At 39.6% G+C, this 20,623-nt stretch overlaps 1 protein-coding gene across 1 annotated transcript in view; it reads left to right on the top strand.

Annotated features, from left to right (window-relative positions):
* Smp_159110 overlaps window positions 1-20,623 on the top strand; it is a gene marked incomplete at its 3' end in the record, with an annotated part of 138,521 nt that overhangs the window by 37,753 nt on the left and 80,145 nt on the right. The window lies entirely within an intron of this gene.

Genomic DNA, 20,623 nt, shown 5'->3' with positions numbered 1-20,623 from the left:
TCAGCTTTCACTGCATTGTGAATACCAATTAACATCAGTGGAGGAGCGTTGGTCTACTGTGAAGCGTTTGCAGCTGATAGCGAAGAATTTAGTAGTCGATGTGAACGTTCTACCAACCCGTTTGCTTATGGATGGTACGTGGTCGTTCGGGGGCGAGTGATTCCTAGTAGTAGTCCAGATTCGAACTGGCATCCACATTCTGTAGTGGTAGTTGTAGGGCAACCGAAATTCGCTACCCATCGTTCAACGAAGGCGCAGGCCACTGTTCCAATAGTAATGCCTCTTGATGGTTACTGCTTCTGGCCATCAAGTAAAACGTTCTGTGTAGGTTAAAAGATAAACATCGTCGAAACGAGCATTAAGAGTTTGGAACGAGTCCAAGTGACATTTGTTGTGTCAAGTCACCTTATATTTCTGGCAGCTTAGACAGGGGCGTGCCCATTCCCTCACGTCTGTATTCATACCAGGCCAGCAAAACCGTTCTGCCATAAGCTAGATAGTCGCACTAACACCTGGATGAGAACGTTTGTGCAACGTATCGAAGACGTTGCATCGATTATGATTCGGCACGATTGGGCGATCCCTACTTGTAGATGTGTCACATTGTAAGGTCTCCTTACCTGTTCCCATCTGTTTCAGGGTTGTTGAGGATAACTCGTACTGAAGATCAGTGTCCCCTTTTTGAAGCTGAGCGAGTTTCAGAAGGTCGATTCCTTGGAAACTGTTCAAGGAAGTCATACGAGACAAGGTGTTTGCTCCGGAAATGTGTTGTGTATCTGAAGTAAACTGCGAGGTGTAGTTCAGTTTTCGAGACTCATGGGGTGAGTAGTTGTCTGAAGATGAGCTTAAAGAGAAGGTAAGGGATTTGTGATCAATGAAAAGGGTGAATTCCCGACCTTCGATTGTGTTGAAAATGCCGTACAGCACAATACATAGCTAGTAGTTCCATACCGAAATTGCTGTACCTCGATTCAGTGTCTAGCAACCGTCTCAAGAAAAATGCCAATGGTTGCCAGGATTGGTTAACTTATTGTTGCTGAGTTGGATCCGTCTACGGCGATACTAATGGGCGCTTGAGTGTCCTGATGTGCCAGAATGGTTGCATTTGCGACGACAGTAAGGATGGCATTAACGATAGCATCAGTATCGATCGTATCAGACCAGCGTATTTAGAAGGAAATCCTGTCCGCGTCGATTTTCCTTCGGTACAAACGAACGACATGGCTCCTACACTTGTAGTACCTCGTCCGTCAGCCAACACGCACGTTGATACTTCGTCAGTATCTTAAAATAAACTTCAGACAACGCGTTCTGTAAGAAGGGTAAGATTTCTGGAGCATTTGAACGACTATGCACGTAAGAAACCAGTTAACATTTTGCTTTATCTCGATTTTCCTTTTATTATGTATATTAAAAAGATTTTAATATGCTTATACTTATATATTTGTCCCAAAAAAAAATAAAAATTAATTTTTTAATAATAAGCGCTTTTACGCTGTAGCAAGCGTATTAGTTTATTCACCTTTTTTTCGCCTGCTTTGTGTCTTTACGCGCGTTTGGGTGCACTTCGACATGCACCTACATATTCTGTTTTCTGTTTTCCAGAAAGGCTGGTAAAGACGATAAAAGGGTCGTTTAAGCTTACGAGGAACCGAAAATTAGACTGTACTTTGTTTCCTTATTACTATTTTGTAATTCATGGTCCTTTATAGAAAGGAAAACGACCAGATGTGGTGTTTATATGAATCAATGATTCCCCTGTATTGATGGCTGTTTTGACTTTGAATTCCAAATACAGTACATTCGTTCGTGCTCATCTAACACTTCTTGATTAAATTGAGTTGTTTCTGGGATTACTAGTTTAGACTATAATTCAAATACTCCTAATTACTACATTGGCGTCGCGATGGAGCCTGTAGTGGAACCGTTGGACATACATTCACATTTTGATGCCTTTGAGGATTGCATGGAAACGTTCGAAATCTGGACTATGATCCAGAAAGGTGTTGAGGATTGTAATATTGTGGCCCATTTTCTTACATTCATCGGAAAAGAAGCATACAGCTTAATAAAGACTTTGTCACTTTCAGACAAACCGATTTCACTCCCTTATGCAACTCTCAAGCAACCACTGCCGGACCATGTAAAGTATTCAAATTTCGAATGCGGTAAAGGAGAAAAATTAAATAAAATGACTCGCTAGGACATAGGGAATTCCACCACTTTACTACGTCGTCGCAGTCCAATACGTAATCAAGGCTATTCAGATAACAATTCATTGTTGAGTTGTGAAACAGTTCACGAAGATGAGCACAAGTTTGGTAAATGCTTGTTTTATGGCAAGTTCCACCCATGTAATTCATGTGTATTTCGTAATTCCAAATGCTTTAAATGTGGTAAAACTGGACACATTCAGTCAGTTATTAATACTGCTTTTCACTCCTCTACAATTAATACTAAATTTTGTAATTCTGATCCTACTAATTCAAGTATTTCCAATGATCACTTATCTTTATCCAAGACTTCGAGAAGCGGTTTAACGTCACATAGCAGTCCAACGTTGAATGAAACCCAGAATTATTGTGAGACAAAAGTTTCTAATCAACCAACTTCTTATGAGATATGTAGTGTCATTGTATCAGGTGTGGTTTGTCATAATGATTCATATATTTCTGATGTAATTCCTTACAACTCTGAGGATAATATGTTGAATGACTCAAGTCATGATCAAAAACCGTATTCAGTTTTGGTAGATGCTGATTTTTCCAATGATCCATTATTCTCTAATGAAAGTCTCTATAAATTTGAGGGAAATATTTCAGAAAAATCAAATTCTGATATCATATCAAACGTCAGTGTTCCTCACAATGAAGTTATCTCTAGTGACATCCCTAATGAATGTGACAAATATGTTCCGAATGAGTCGAATTCTAGTCATATATGTGATGTTGTTGTATCAAATGTTGGATATTCTCACAAACAATGTATGTTGAACAGAACCCCTAGTCATTGGTATGATGAATCAGATGGAATAGCAAGTTTTCCCGAAGCAATCAGAGAACCAATTCGCCCGTATATGGATTTTGCACAGGCAGAATATCCAAATGAATTCCAAGATTATCCGATGAGTACGAGGCAGATGCATGTTTTTCATTCGATTGTTTCGCAGGTGTATCAAGCCTAGATGAATCACATGTGTTAATTACACATATCAATGCATATCTATCTGTGCATTCTAATATGAATAACAAAAAGAATATACATCATAATTTTTATGCAAGTCAAAGTCACATGATGGAATGCTTCAAATTACGTATCAGTGTGTATCCCCGAATACTCACATAATAATAGAAGTGTGAGATGTAAGAAGATAATGCAAATTAGGAACGTCGAATTGGTTATTACATTGCTCAGTAAGGACCCAACGTTAATTGGTGGGGGAGGACAATGTTAGAAACTCTATGGTTCAAACTCCGGATATCAGTGGTTTCACTACGCAATCGACATGATGATTGTATATAATTCCAGGACCAAAGTGAGTGCGTTCCGATTTCGGTTGTTAATTCTAAGACTAACGAGTGCATTCTAGATAATACAGAGTCTACATCCAATACACTGTCGGACAGGCGTAAGATGAACTTAAGAAGACGTACAATCGATTACAGATAATTACACTCCAATTTAAGCTGTGGTGGATGTGGTGTTTATATGAATCAATGATTCCCTTGTATTGATGACTGTTTTGACTTTGAATTCCAAATACGGTACATTCGTTCATGCTCATCTAACACTTCTTGATTAAAATGCGTTGTTTCTGGGATCACTAGTTCATACTACAATTCAAATACTTCAAATCATCACACAGACTCTGCTAAACATAGCAAGCTATCAGAAGAGTGTTTATCAACGACAAAATCGTTGTGTTTAAACTCCTGACTGGTCACGTCGAAGAGTCACCACTATCACATTAAAGGGGAGTGGTCTGTGGCGATAAAAAATCCCCGAAATAAATAGCTGTGTAAGTGTTCAACATTAGATGCTGACCACATTAGTTTTAATGGACTCACCCAGCTGAAGGCGCTCGGTCATGCATTCGCATCAGATCACGAGTGAGGACTTCTACGACCACTAGCCAGTTTAGATCAGTGACTGCTCGATATATTGATAGACTTTCAAACATATCTTCAAACCTCCTCGCTTCTGACTTTCGATTTCACTGGGTGGGCTCCATCCAATCACAAGTGTTGCTCTAGAAGTGTTATCAAACTATAATACCGGTGGTATCGTCACTGTAGAGAACATGGTAGCATCTGAATTTCGGAATATCCATCTTAAAGCCCAAAGGGTTCCAAACCATTTAGCTGCAACCTCCCGGCAATGGGCCGTGGTCCTATGATCATGACTAACTGTCACCCCAAGACCCTCGTGAGACTGAACCACGGGTACAGGCACTTTGCCTATGCTGTACCTATTTATGTTTGTATCCTCAAAGTGCATGTAGACACACTTTGCCGAGTTGGTGGGCACCAGCCACTTCTTAGACCAGTTTACCACAATACTTAAGTCTGCCCGTTGTGCGCATGGATCTGCGTCTCCCGTTATTTTCCGTCAGATTTTATATCGTCAGCGTATAATAACATTGGGGACTGAACTATAGAGAGAAGCGAAAAGATGAAGTTTAGGGTTGAAAGTCAACGCAGAAGAATTAATGGAATTTGAAGGTATTACTGATTATGAATACATTGGTCTTGTGTGCTATCGGAGGTGTGGGGGCGGTTATCACTTCCTAACCCGAAGATACATACGCCCGAAAACCGATTACCACGATACACAAAGCTGACTAGTGTTGAAGACGGTTGGAAGAAGTTTGGAGGCAGCCAAACCAAAACGTGATATCAGTCCTTGAAGTCACTAACTTCTAGTCTGTGCCATGTTGGTAGATGCAGACTACTTGGTCGGGGTCCGCATGACTATCGTAACCAAGAGTTGGAGACTCTGGGCGACATAGCTCAGAATCGAGCACAATGGCGTCGGTGTATACACCCTTTGTCTTCCCTTAAACCATGAGATTAAAATTGCTTTATACCTTTCTTTCCATGAACTAGTTCCTTCTTCCTGGATTATGTCCTTATATACAATCTTTCTTTCATATATTACTACCATTGAGGTAACTACTTCTATGAATTAAGTGTCCATCTTGTTGTGCTAATGAGATATAGCAACTTGGATCGATGCATATATGTGCCTGATCGTACAGTGTAGCTGACTGACTGACCTGTCCAACGAAGTGAAGAAGGCCCTGATGTCAAGAAACATCACGAATTTCGGCCTATCATAAGTGTGACGGTGTTTTAAACTTTGGGACAGGGTGAAAATTCGATCAATGTACCCTCGATCAGAACAAAAACCAGCCTGCTCCTCGCGGATCAATTTCCCTTGGGCAATAAACAATCTACGAAGTATGAAGGAAGTCAACACTTTGGACGCAATCGGAGGTAGACTTTTTTCCCTGGAATTACTTAGGGGTTAATCGATATTCATAGTTGGACGAAATTAGGCTTCATACATTTGATGATTAGGAAAAGAAATGTGCGCACACATGCTTACATAAGAGCAGTCAAGTTTAACAAGCCAGTATGTGCACTTTTCCCGTCATGTATATCCAGATAAATATATGGCTTGAGAAGAACGAATAGATTTACCAGTCCAGAGGCTAGAATAACCTATGTGGGCTTAACAATGTACCAGCCCCTACTGTTCAGGGCCATCTGGAATGCCACAAGTACAACCGAGTTTCTGCATATAAACTAACTTTAGAGCGAGGTATTTTTCCAACACTTCGCTCCTTATCTCTCGTATTAAAACTGTCATGTAGATTTTGCCTCAGGGGTACAAACACAGCTTAGGGAAGCGAATAAAGTGTTCGGTCAGAAAAATGGTCAAACCGGTTATCAATTCATTTTGCGGATGGTCATAGTTTGTGTCGTTTCTTTTTGAAAGCTTCCGATTTATAACTGGAAAGTGCAAAAAAGCAATTACAAACGTCTCGGATGTTCATAACATGTGGAAAGTGGCATTCAGTGCAATGAGTGCAGATGTAGGTACCAAGAAGTCCTCCTGAATTTAACTGAAGAGGAAAACATCTGTGCGACATATACATTGCCAAAATAATTTGAGGATACATGCGCTTTACCATAATTGTTATCCACTAATGATGCAGTCCTAGTGTCTCCCCATAATGCTGGAATATTTCCTCTTCTCTTTGTCTTTCGGTTTATGTGCGAGTATTAGCGTCCAGGGTACCCTCGGACCCTATGACAAGTTTTTCTTTATACGATCTTATAGGTTTTTGTAAAGTCGAGGCACAAATATTCTGAGCTTTCCGATGTTGTGATTTTGTTCCGTTTGTACTCAGTAACTTAAATCTCTCCCACATTATTCTCCTCCCACGGAGAAGGATGCGAACCTCTTTACTGAGTCTTGGTAAATAGTTTCTCGGACCCCTTGCTGTAGTCCAAGAGATGTGGAGTGCGGTGACTTTTATGAACAACTTTCCAAATATATCCCAAACTGTTTCAATGGGGGATTCCTGTTCTATTGTCCAATCTACTGAGGATGCTAAATGAATAATATCTTGTATTTTTGCTTTCGAGACCTTCGACTCAACTTCGGCTGACACACCCTCGCTATTGACAAGCATTTGGAAATCAGACTAGTACTGTATTGTCACTTTTATCTGGCTGTGGTGTATGATAGAGGTATCTGACGTCATCATCACAATGGTCTTATACGAGATCTAGTATATATGATGCAGAGTCTGGGTCATACGTAGGTGCTTCTTTCAAAAGTCTCCGAAAACTAAACATCGACCACTTGATGGCTAAGTGTTGAAACCGTATACCGGGACCTCATTCACTTCACATTCTTGACTTTGATAGACCAACTCAATCAGCAGTTCTTGTCCTTTTCATTTTAAGCTGCGACTAACTAATTCACAGGCCTAACTTTCACGGGATACGTTACTAATAACAATAGATGGGATGGTATTTCTGTAAATTATCTTTTTTATTTATATTAAATATATTGTTCTACCATCAGCCTAAATGTGTTCTCCACCATATATGTTGGTGTTAATTACGATAGGACGATTCAGTGTAGACGATGATGTGGCTTCCATCTAAGATCTTATGGGTTAGGCAGTCACATCACGACAAATCTGTAATTTGAAGATTAGGTCTACTACTGGGGCAGTGCTAATAAGAGTGTTGATCATAATTATGCGGACCGCTGCTGCATGGAATGATCAATAGTGTACAAATGTTTGATGCGCTTTCGCAGTCCCTGACTTTGACAGGGATCAGCAAACTGGTTAATATTCAGTGTCCTAGCTGCCTGATGATTTGGCAAGGGCACTGTCACTTCTTCGGCCCTACAGGCCTATCCAGAAGACTTGTCATCGTGCTTTCAGTAACATATTAAGTGCGGTAATATGAAGAAATAGTTAGTTAAGACCCAAGTTGAGAGTATGAAACCGTAATGTGCTTTTCCGCAGCATGTCTTCTCACGGGGCGTAAATATAACTGGCTCTGACCACAAATTAACGGCAGTGAAAAAATGTGTTATATCCCGATAGGAATAGTGAAAGATAGCTTTGAGGATCCGTTTATGAGCCAATTCTATGTGTATATTTCCTATTGTATAACTGTCAAGTAACCAAACTATTCACATTCGTATTCCTCTCATCATAGGCTTTATTTTGACCTATGAACGATTATTATACGATTCACCATTCTTGAGTTATCCCTAGTCTATTAATTACTGTTCCTCACATTCACAGCCACATTTGGCTAAATCTTGTACAAATGTTATTTTCTATTTTATTGTGACGATGTGGTCAGTCTGTTTGGTATATAAACATAGTATGTTTGAGATTAATGATTCATACCACAGGGGCTGTTCTGGACTTAACTGACTGGGCTAGGCAGAAGCAGGATCGATAAGTACTTTAGACTGCTCATATGGTTTCCGTGTGTCACTGTTCCAACCGATTCGCTGCTCTCCGACTGGCGGTCTTATCACGTCATACACTAACGAGGCATCCACTCGGCCACAAGTTATAACAGAATGAATGACTACTCTATGTGAAATTAACTACGAAATATTATGAAGCAGCATAAACGCAGTCGAAAATTATCGAATCCATTTTCGAAATTCACTTGCGTCACTTTCAATTTTGTGTAATAAAAATCTAATTGGCTCAATTATTTGATGTGAGATAAATCCAAGATACTTTAATGAAATACGGGGTATTCGTCAGTGGATTCACGTAGCATGGTAGACTGATTCGACATAGATTCTGTTGCAACATTTTTCAATTTCTTTTAAATATGTATAGAAATCTCTACACGCACACTTCTTGTTTTATTTCTGTATGTAAAATCATTTCTTTCGACTGTTCAATCTGTATATTCCATTAATCTTTCAATTCTGAGTGGGACGATGAAATTTATTTGCTACCGTGGCTTTTTTTCCACGTTTCTACTCAATTGCTATGATTTTCGCGAACTACGTCAACGTTGTTTTATCTCATATTTGGGTTATGACAGTTGCCATGTTGTTTCATTTCCACTTTTTTCTTCGTGAACTGAAGCTCTTGTAGAAATTGAAACTGCCATTGTAGTAACGAGTAATCAAACTCACAGCTATTAACACTTCATTGTTGATAATTCTAAAGAGTTAAATATTACTGTTTGTGAAAATTGTGTGGGAACTATATACTACTGTGTTCAAAGGAAAGTTTGTTTGTTGAAACTGGCAAATATCTCGTGTCCTTTACCAATTTATCTACTCAATGTACTTTACATCTGATTATTTGAGCCGACTGAATATTTAGTAGTTGAATAGCTGGACGTGATATTTTTGTACTGAACAATGTACATAAAAATTCACAGCGTTGTATAGAATTGATCCTCACTCAAACAATTTACTTTAGATTTCGACTGAGAAAGACCGCAAGTATCTAAACTAACGTCCGCAGTTATTACTAATTACGAAACGCTTCAGTCTGGAGGTAACGGGTAAAAAATAATTCAAGCCAAATACGCGTCAGCGACCGAATGAACTGTCCAAAGGAAATCTAAAATAGCAGGAAAATTGTAGTTCGGAATTATAAAAAGCTTCTGGCTCTCGAAGCCTTGAGTTGTGTCCTTCTCATGGGCCACGTGTTTATCCAGACATATTGCAGGGGTTTTCGTCGTTTTCGAGATTGCAAAGTCCTAAATGGATGGCATTCCGTTCTTCATTCTGTTTCAATCATTTTATGGTTTTGTTAAAGAGTTTGGTGTTTCAGTATCTAGATATTGGACTAATTACATAGAATTTCCAATATTGGCTTGCGAATTTTATCATTTGGGATATTCGTCGCGTAGTTTTTAATGTCAAGAATAGTTCCTGGATTTTTAAAATGACAAAATATGGAAATGTTATCGCAAGTTAATTTGTAGATCAGTATGAAACTTTTACGGTGTTCACCGCAGTTGGTATCCCTCATCCTTGTGTGACTGGTTGTAAATTTTCGACTTAGTAAACGATTCTTCTACTTTTCCTTTGAATTTTTTGTTTGCGACTGTGGGTTTTACGTGTTTGAGTCCTGGTGCCGTATATCATCAAAGAGATGACATAACAGTTTGGAAAGTATGTTTTGCACGTTAGCAAAAGCGAACTCTACGTTCAAAAATCGACATTTTCTTCTGATCTGTATGACTTTCTTATGTTGACCCTTGTTGATGTTTCCGAAAGTAGCTAACATAGTATTGACTTGATGTGATTTATGTTGGTTTCGAACCTGGCCAACAGGTCCTTATTGAAAGTATGTCTCAGTTCACAGAGGACGAATGACCTCACCCCAGTACCCGACCATGTGAATCATGATACTTCTTTGCTTAGACTATTCTCTTCCTCTCAGACCGTTTCGGCAACATGATTCAAATTTTTCTTTTGTCACAAGTTTCGGTTCCAATACTTTCTCGATGTGAGTCTTGTGTGATTACTAATTGCTTTCTGCCTTTTTCCGGATCTTTGAGTCTCTTTTCTTTTTACCCTTCTCTTATCCAGCCTCTTCCCTTCAAGCAACTATACATCTTCCTCTAGTACACACAGTACATTCTGGCAAGACGCAAACCACCACATCACTGTTTCTTTAGGATTGCTTTTCTAGGCCAGAAATCATACACCGGAATAATTACGAGAGACATAACGAAAATTTGAAAATTTCCTTTAACACTGAGATACAAGAGTCAATTTAAAGTGCTCCAGGTTAATCATGTTGTATTTACTTTGTAGACTATTAATGTTTATGATCTATGTCGAATGATTGGAGGCCCACACGAGTTAAACGGGAACAGTGTGACGAACATATTAACTTCGAAGTCACACCTCACGGTCAGCATCTAACATGGATTGCCCCTTCGACGTATTACACTGTATAACAAAAAGGGCATGCTTACGTAAATATATTAGTAAGAATGAGTACAGAGATGTTAGTGAGACCACCATCTCATGGGCCAGTCCATGGCGTATGATTAACTGGTGTGCGTTTGTTGTCCTTGACTTAGACGGGGATCGATGATCTGTTCGATATTCAGTGACCCAGATGCTGGATGATTTGGCTAGTGCTCAATGACATTTCACTGTCCCTACGACTGTAACAGAGACTGGGAACCCAGGCGGGTGGTTAAGCTAAAGCATAAACCTTACGATCACAGATTTCGACACTTGGGATTGTTTTCATTGAGCTGCGAGAGAACAAGAAGTGATCTGATAATGGTATACAATGTATTAGGTATCCCAAGCTACCTCAGCTGGAGCGTATTGCTTGAATGTCCTCAGCACGATCCTCAAGGCGACACTCGAAAGGTCGAACATCATAAAGCAAACACCCCGGGCACCCTCTACTTCTTTCTCATTAAAATTTACCATTGTCTGCAACGATGTCCCAGACTCCTTAGTGCACAACCAGTAGGTACTTCCTATCTCCTTCCTTATCATCTTCGCTTCCCTTTTAGCCTATTGTGTTTTCTTACACATCAACAATAAAGTTGAATGAATATTTATTCTTGAAACAATCGTCCTCTTTTGGCACTCAAAGTACCATTTTCTTTTTTTTACATATAAAACAACAGACCTACTACCTGGTAACGTGAAAGCTTCCTGTATCCAGAATCCCCACTGCCATGAGGCAAACACATTCAGTAAACTACATGATAAACAAACCCACGAATAAGTACTACACCGACTAGAATCAGTGCAGTAGAGCAACCAGACTACCGTTTATCGGACATAACCAAATACTTAAAACCGTACCGAAAAAAACAGCAAGCCGGCGCAAAGAAATTAGTTGGTTTACACAATATTTCGGTTATTAGTTATTATTATTTCAAAAAGGGCAGTGATTTCGTACTTGTTGTGATTATCGTTGCTTTTGTGTACTGTTGCGTCAAAAAGCACACTTGGTTTACTTTAACTTGAATTATTTCGGCTAAGGTTTGAAATTTTGTTGAAAACTTTGTCTCGTGGTACCTTCTTCCCCACAGACTCTGACACTTGTGCTACTATTAAGATCGTATTGTGTTTTTAACCCTAATCTGATTACAATAATTGGCAGTGCTTACAAATGTGGACAGCCGAACTGTTTATTCCCCGTAGATGAAGGGATTCAGTGTGATGAATGTGAAAAGTGGTTCCACAATATGTGTACCGTCTTAGTCCCGCTGCATACAACCGATGCTCTAAGCCTAACTCGCACTGGCTTTGCATGTTCTGCTGTACAAATAAGACGATATTAATCCAGGATGCTATGAGCCTATTAGCTCTGACATGTAAAAAGAACGATAGTGGTTGCGCTAGTAACACAAGTACTGACAGTAAAGATTGTGTCAGTGTTGTAAGTGCTGTTACAAGACGCGTTAAACAACCTACTGTGATTGATAGAAAGGTGAAATTTTCGTCACAACTAACGGGTAGTGAGTCACCACTTGATATTGACATGAGCAGTCATGCATCTCCTGTAGAAGTTGAGGACCCGGATAAAACCGTCACCGTCCCAAAATATTCCCGATGTGGCTGTCCTGAATGACGAAAAATGGACGGCAGTACGGAGGAAAGGAAAAACAAGCTAAAAATAATACGCACTTGATTGGCAAGTCATTAGAGAACTCGCGTTCTGAGTCACTCAATGCACTATCAGACTCCAATAATAAGGCATTATACCACCCTAGCGTGACTGAGAAGAACTTAATCTCATCAATTATTATTGTGAGTAAATTGCCAGAGTCGAACGATCCAGATCCGAATATAAGACAAGCCCATGATTTAGAGAGGCTTGGAAAATATATCCGTAGCATATTACCAGATAGCTCTAAAAGTGTTCAGGTCAAAAAATCGGTTAGAATAGGTAAGGGGGCCGATGAAAGTGTTCTACCACGACCATGTAGACTCTTCAAGGTAATCCCAGGGTCGGAGAAACAACGTGATCTTCTGTTAAGTAGCGCTCATAGTCACGAAAATCCTGACATTCAAGTTGGACCGGATATGTCTCGTAAAGATAGAATAAAAAGGAAGACGGCACTAGCTGAACCAGAAACCCGTCGACAAAACGGTGAGGATAATCTCCGATTAGTGGGTTTTCGAATAGTCAGTTCTTGGAAGCGAATGCTACCAAGGCCTGTATGGATAGATCGCTTTCCCTAGGAGTTTTATATGTCAACGCTCGTAGTCTAAGACATAAATTCTATGAACTAGTAGCATAAGTGGACAAATTAAGGCTACTCACTGTAGCTGTGACGGGAAATTGGTTAGTCCATGACTTCGATATCACCCAAGAATTATCCAGATACCATTGTTTAAGAAGTGATATACATAGATACAGGAAAGGAGGTGACTTCCTTCTATAGATAGCCAATAATATAAATATCCGCTCCTCCGTTTGCGAATCCCGTGATAGTGGAACTAGTGAAGTCATTAGCTGTGAGCTCACTATCGGATGTTGTACATTTGTACTCGGTGTCATCTATAGCAGCCCAATCTGCTCAGCTGGTGACTTTATTTTAGAGCACATTCGGCTATGGAGTGCAAGTAACAGATTCTCGATATTGGGAGACTTCAATGCACCTGACATTAGTTGGACTGAGATGACCACGAGAGAATCTATAAACTCCTTTGATAGTAGGTTCCTGATAACAGTGATGGAGCATGCATTAGTGCAGCATGTATACAAACCCACACGTTTTGGTGCAAACCAAGGTTCTTCCCTTTTGGACTTGGTAATCACTCATGTGACTGAGGATATTGCCAACCTAAATATTCTTCCCCCGTTAGTGAATAGCGATCACGTTGTTTTACCATCCACGTCTAGAGCTAGTGACATGATATACTATCAGATTAAGCCTCTCCCAAACATATGGAGAGCTAACATATCAGATATTCAGGAGTGTGCTGATAAGATAGATTGGTCAGTAGATACCAGCTCATCAGTTGAAGAGGCATGGTCTATATTTAAAGGCAAGTTTAGTGCAGCCACGTCCCCACTCATACCATACTTGGTACCAAGTAGACCGAATAATAGTCCACCATAGATAAATAAACAATTCAAGAAAATTCTTGGATGTGGGGAAAAATACCCGAATATGTTCATCTCTACTGGCTTAGAACAGTACAGATCCATTTATTGTAAGATTACAAATACTTGTAGAGCGTTGATTAGTAAGACGGTCATATGAAAAACAATTGGTTAGGGATTGCAAACATAGTCCAAAACGGTTATTCTCGTATGTAAGAAGACGAACTGAGAGAAGTGATAGGATTCCATCACATTTGGCAAAAGAAAATTCAAAATTTTGGCAAGAAATGATACCGAAAAAGCTGAAGCTTTATCGGAATATTTCAGCAAAGTGTTTTCTATCAGTAATGAGGAACGACCAAATATTAATTGGGATTGTGGTGTCTTGTTGATGGGCCCTGTAGTTATTACGAAATATGCTGTCTTAAGACTACTTCAGTATCTCAAACATGATAAGTCCAGTGGTCCTGATGATATATATCCTAAGATTATGAAAGCCCTATCAGATGTTATTGCTGGATCTTTAGAGATGCTGTTTGATATGTCTCTGCGGCAGTCCAGATTGCCCAGGGACTGGAAAGACGCGATAATTAGTCCAGTGTCTAAGGCTGGGAGTAGAGATTTAGTTAGTAACTATCGACCCGTCATCTTAACTAGTACAGTTGTAAAACTAATGGAAAAAATTATTCGGATGACTGTTATCAACTATGTGGAAGGACATGATCTTTAATCCAGGGAACAAAATGGTTTTCGGAAAGGGCTATCATGTTTGACAAATCTTCTCATTGCAAGAGAAGATCGGGCTGAGGCAAAAGATCTCAATATTCCTGTAGATGTGATTTTCATAGATCCAAGTAAAGCCTTTGATAAGGTTTCCCATTCTGGTCTTAAATTAAAACTGGAAAGTTTTGGAATTCATTATGCAGTCTGATGTGAACCGCAAAACACAGAAGCCTTAACAAATTACGGAAGCTATTTTTGGGGACGTTAATTCATTTAATTCAAAGCTTGTAAAACTGTAACATTTACTTTTGTCCCTAGCCTATTCTACAGATCATAAGCTTTCGTTTGATGTATGATTCATTGTCATAGCATTTTCCGTTCTAAAGCTATTGTCATTTAGACGTAATCTTTTGTACCCTATTTTCTACTATAATCCCCCAGTTTTGGACATAATTGTATTTTTCTGATTATTGTACGTTGTGGTCAGCCTATTCATCTATTTATTCATGTAACTTTTCACCCTAATCTGAATTGGGAATTCGAGTGCTAGATCGGGGTTGGAATAAAGTGATTAGTGTTCCAGCTGTCTTTGTCTTCTCTCTCTCTCTCTCTCGCGTGCTTGCCAGCCAATCAGGGATAGAATAGTTTTCGTCTCTCTACCCCCACTTCGAACTCACGCATATCAGCCTCAAGGTTAAGCCAGTCAGCCTATCGTGCCAAGGTCTTAATCTACATTATACTCGGCACTAAGTGGGTAGACAGATTCAAGGACGTAACAAAAGTGGCGACGGAGTTTTTTTAAAATATTGATTGATTCAAATCAAAATGTCTGTTTCTTTGGACGACCTTAAAACTATTCTACAAATCCAGCAAGCTCAGAATGATGCAAACCAAATGAAGCTTTTAGATGCATTGATGCAGAAGCTCTCATTTCAGTCATCATCAAATTCTCAGTCAGATAAATATGACAGCACTGCAAATTCTATTTGTGAATTCAATTATGATCCCGATTCTGGTATTATTTTCGATTCCTGGTTTCGTCGTTTTGAAGACACATTTCGTGTTGAATGCTCAAATCTTGATGATGCAGCCGAAGTTCGCCTACTCTTGAGAAGACTCGGAACACTTGAATATAACAAATATGTGAATTTCATTTTGCCACAAAATCCACGAGATTTATCATTCAATGAGACAGTTCAAACTTTATCTAAAATTTTTGGTGAACAATCCTCATTATTCAGCATCCGTTATCAGTGTTTTCAAATATCTAAATCCTTGTCTGATGATTATCTCACATACGCTGGACATGTAAATAAAGAATGCGAACGTTTTAGAATAAATGAAATTACAGCAGATCAATTTAAATGTCTGATTTTTATCTGTGGATTAAAGAATCCGGAAGATATGGATATACGTACCAGAATTCTATCACACATTGAGCAAGAGCCTAACATGACACTGCAAATGGTCACAACCGAGTGTCAACGGTTGTTAAATCTTAAACATGATACCACGATGGTACAGCAAAATGCAAAGACTTCCAATCTTGCTTCAATAAATGCATGCAGATCTTCCAAATCTCCCAAACAAAAGACGGCGAACACACAGCAACCTTCTGGTAAACCACCATCACCATGTTGGTTCTGCGGATCATGGCATTTTGTGAAGTTATGCCCATTCAGGAACCACAAATGCCGCCAATGTCATCGCATTGGTCATAAAGAAGGTTACTGCTCCTCAGATAAACGTCAGTCCAAATATCGTGGCGCAAATGCGAAGCGACAGTCACAGAGTCAAGTCAAAAGCACATTTGCAACTTTTAAAGTTGGTTTTCAAAGTAAACGGAATTATGTGAATTTATTAGTGAATGAAAAACCTATTCGTCTTCAGTTGGACACTGCTTCCGACATTACACTGATCTCCAAGAACACATGGAGTAAGCTAGGGTGCCCACCCATCCGACCAACAAAACATGTTGCTCGAAATGCTTCAAGCGACATAGTGAAGCTAACTGAAGAGGTCACCTGCAACGTACAATTCAAGGAACATAAATTCACTGATGTTTGTTATCTAACAAATCGGCATGATTTAGATCTATTGGGATTGGACTGGATTGAGAAGATCGATGTCTTAAATAGTTTATTAAATGAAGTATGTTCTCATAATTCTTGCTCTGATTCTATCCCTAATTCTCATGATATTTCTAAATCAAATACCTCAGGTGTGTTATGTTCCCCTGATGTCTATGAACTAAATGCTTCCGATGTAACATGTTCTCGTAATATTTCTGAATCGAATTCCTCCGATTTAATGTGTTCTCATCATGATGTCAAATCAAATACCTCCGATTTAATGAGTTCTCATAATGACGCTAAATCAAATAACTCCGATGTAACATGTTCACAAAATGATTCCCCATCAAATTCGTCAAACAAAGTATGCTGTCGTAATATCTCAAAATCTCATGCATCTTATTCCTCTAAAATGTCGACCACATCCCATGTAAATCATCTTCGACAAAAACATGCAGGTGTATTCCAAAACAAACTGGGCTGTTGTAAGTTCACCAAAGTTTTCTTGTCGTTAAAGCAAAATGCAAAACCTGTCTTCAGACCAAAACGACCAGTACCTTATGCTGCTCTGTCAGTCGTTGACCAGGAACTTGACAGGTTGGAAGCACTGGGTGTCATTCAGCCAGTAAATTATTCACCGTGGGCTGCTCCCATAGTAGTTGTGAGAAAGGCAAATGGGACTGTTCGCATATGTGCTGATTTTTCCACTGGTCTAAATGATGCTTTAGAGGATCACACTTATCTACTTCCCATACAGGAAGATTTATTTATCAAACTAAATGGAGGGAAGTATTTTGCTAAGATTGACCTTGCTGACGCATATCTCCAAGTAGCAGTTCATCCAGTCTCCCAACCACTACTGACGATTAACACTCACAGAGGCCTTTACCAATATAAACGTTTACCCTTTGGTGTAAAACCAGCACCAGCTATTTTTCAACAAATTATGGACACTATGTTGGCAAATTTGCCTGGAGTCGCTGTCTATCTGGATGATGTTATCGTTACAGGTTCCAGTAAGTCCGATTTATTTGATCGACTTGATGCTGTTTTGACCAAAATATCTGAGTATGGATTTTATCTAAAAGAAGAGAAGTGTAAATTTTTCATGGACTCGGTAAAATATCTTGGTTTTGTTTTCGACAAAAATGGACGACGCCCAGATCCAGAAAACGTACGAGCTATCCAAAATATGCCCCCACCATCTAACGTCGCAACTCTACGCTCGTTCCTTGGTCTTATCAGTTATTACAGTAACTTTTTACCACGACTGCATCGCCTCCGAGCACCCATGAACCATCTATTATCCAAAAATGTAAAATGGAACTGGTCTACTGAGTGTCAAGAGAGTTTTGACAAAGTAAAGTCATTATTAATATCGGACCTACTTCTTACGTATTTTGATCCCTCACTGGAAATTGTTGTTGCCGCAGATGCTTCTGATTATGGTGTCGGCGCCGTTATATCCCACAGGTTTCAAGACGGCACAGAGAAAGCTATAGCTCATGCCTCCAGAACGTTGACTTCGGCAGAACGCAAGTACAGCCAAATTGAGAAAGAAGGATTGGCACTAGTTTTTGCAGTTAAGAAGTTTCACAAAATGCTGCATGGTAGAAAATTCACCTTATTTACTGATCACAAACCCCTATTATCGATTTTTGGATCTAAGAAAGGTATACCAGTTTATACTGCAAATCGCCTCCAACGATGGGCTACAATGTTTTTGGGTTATGATTTCACTATCAAATACAAGTCTACCTCTGATTTTGGTCATGCTGATGCACTATCGCGCTTAATAAGCAATCATAAGCTCGAAAATGAAGATACTGTCATTGCTTCTATATCAGTGGAATAAGATGTAAGCAGCATGTTGCTCAATTCAACGCGAATTCTTCCAGTGACAGCTGCTCGAATCGCTGATCACACTCTCCGTGATCCTATCTTAAGGCAACTAGCTACATTTATCCGGCGTGGTTGGCCCCCACGTATAACATCTCATGAACTAAAACAGTATTATCAACGACGCCAATCTTTATCCATCGTAAATGACTGTATTATGTTCGCTGATCGCGTAGTAATTCCAAGTAACCTACGCTCACTCGTTCTGAAACAACTGCACACAGCTCATCCAGGTACTGGAAGAATGAAAGCTATTGTTCGAAGTTATGTATACTGGCCTAACATTGATGAACACATCGAAGATTTAGTGCGTGCGTGCAGAAAATGTGCTGCAGCCTCGAGATGTCCACGGAAAGCTGAACTCAATTCTTGGCCATCCCCGAAAGAACCTTGGTCGCGTATACACATTGATTTTGCCGGCCCATTTCAAGGTACACATTTCCTCATTTGTGTCAACGCCTACTCAAAGTGGCCAGAGATTCTACCCATGAAGCAAATCGCGTCGCAAGAGACTATTATCGAGTTACGGCAGTTATTCTCTCGTTTCGGAGTCCCAGATATTCTCGTGTCAGATAATGGCACTCAGTTTACTTCTTCCATTTTCTCGAACTTCTGCAACAGGTTTGGGGTCAAACATGTTCGTTCACCTCCATACCATCCACAATCAAATGGTCAAGCAGAAAGGTTTGTGGATACCTTCAAAAGAGCGCTACTGAAGGCAAGGGGGGAAAGGAAGATAAAGGAAATTCTTGATGATTTTCTGTTGGTCTACAGAACGACTCCAAATCCATCAGCGCCGAATAAATTGTCTCCAGCAGAAATTATGTTTGGTAGAAAAGTTAAAACTGCTCTCGATGCCATAAAACCAAAGCAAAATGGTGTAGGAAGAAGAAACCAGAAGATGGAATCTCAATTTAATCGCCATCATGGGGCGAAAAGTAGAATCTTGAGAGATAATCAAAAAGTATACGTCCGTGATTTCCGATACTCACCTCCACAATGAACCAGTGGACGCATACTTGGGAGACGAGGGAATGTAATGTATGTGGTGGAGGTTGAAGGCCAAAAGTGGATACGTCACGCTAACCACATATTGGAAAGTTCTGGTACTCCTCAGAAAACCGAGAAAATGTGTTCAATGTAGGAAGTCTTCCTGGACAGTTTTGACATAGGAAGTCCAGCAACTAAGAAAACTGTACAACTGGAACAACATCCTATCAGGAGATCACTACGGAAACGCAGAAGACCTGATATACTGCAGGTGGACCCGAAGAAAAGAGCATATACTTCTGAGGGGAGATACCAGTGATGATATCTTAGCTACTGTTTGTAATTAGTGTCTAACCGCTTTTCTTTTTTTTTGTTTATTCCAGTTAACCCAATTGGTCACGACCACAACGCAATCCAGTTTCCTGTATGCACTCAGTCAATGGCAGTGATAACATAACTTTTTTTGTCAAGGGGGAAGATGATGTGAACCGCAAAACACAGAAGCCTTAACAAATTACGGAAGCTATTTTTGGGGACGTTAATTCATTTAATTCAAAGCTTGTAAAACTGTAACATTTACTTTTGTCCCTAGCCTATTCTACAGATCATAAGCTTTCGTTTGATGTATGATTCATTGTCATAGCATTTTCCGTTCTAAAGCTATTGTCATTTAGACGTAATCTTTTGTACCCTATTTTCTACTATAATCCCCCAGTTTTGGACATAATTGTATTTTTCTGATTATTGTACGTTGTGGTCAGCCTATTCATCTATTTATTCATGTAACTTTTCACCCTAATCTGAATTGGGAATTCGAGTGCTAGATCGGGGTTGGAATAAAGTGATTAGTGTTCCAGCTGTCTTTGTCTTCTCTCTCTCTCTCTCTCGCGTGCTTGCCAGCCAATCAGGGATAGAATAGTTTTCGTCTCTCTACCCCCACTTCGAACTCACGCATATCAGCCTCAAGGTTAAGCCAGTCAGCCTATCGTGCCAAGGTCTTAATCTACATTATACTCGGCACTAAGTGGGTAGACAGATTCAAGGACGTAACACAGTCATAGACTGGATAAGTGACGTTCTTCATAACAGGAGACAAAGGGTAGGAGTAAATGGAGCTCTCATCGCGGGAACCAGTAAAAATGGAGTTCCTATGATAATTAGAAGTATTTGAATTGTAGTATAGACTAGTAATCCCAGGAATAACGCAATTTAATCAAGAAGTCTTAGATGAGCACAAACGAATGTATTGTACTTGGAATTCAAAATCACAAGTCATAAATACAAAGAAGTCATTGATTTATTTGAACATCACAGTTCCCGAAGG

Source organism: Schistosoma mansoni, chromosome W (assembly GCF_000237925.1).
Source record: "Schistosoma mansoni strain Puerto Rico chromosome W, complete genome".
Lineage (NCBI taxonomy): Eukaryota > Metazoa > Platyhelminthes > Trematoda > Strigeidida > Schistosomatidae > Schistosoma > Schistosoma mansoni.
Note: the sequence above shows the minus strand (reverse complement) of the source record. Positions and strands in the feature narration are given on the sequence as shown.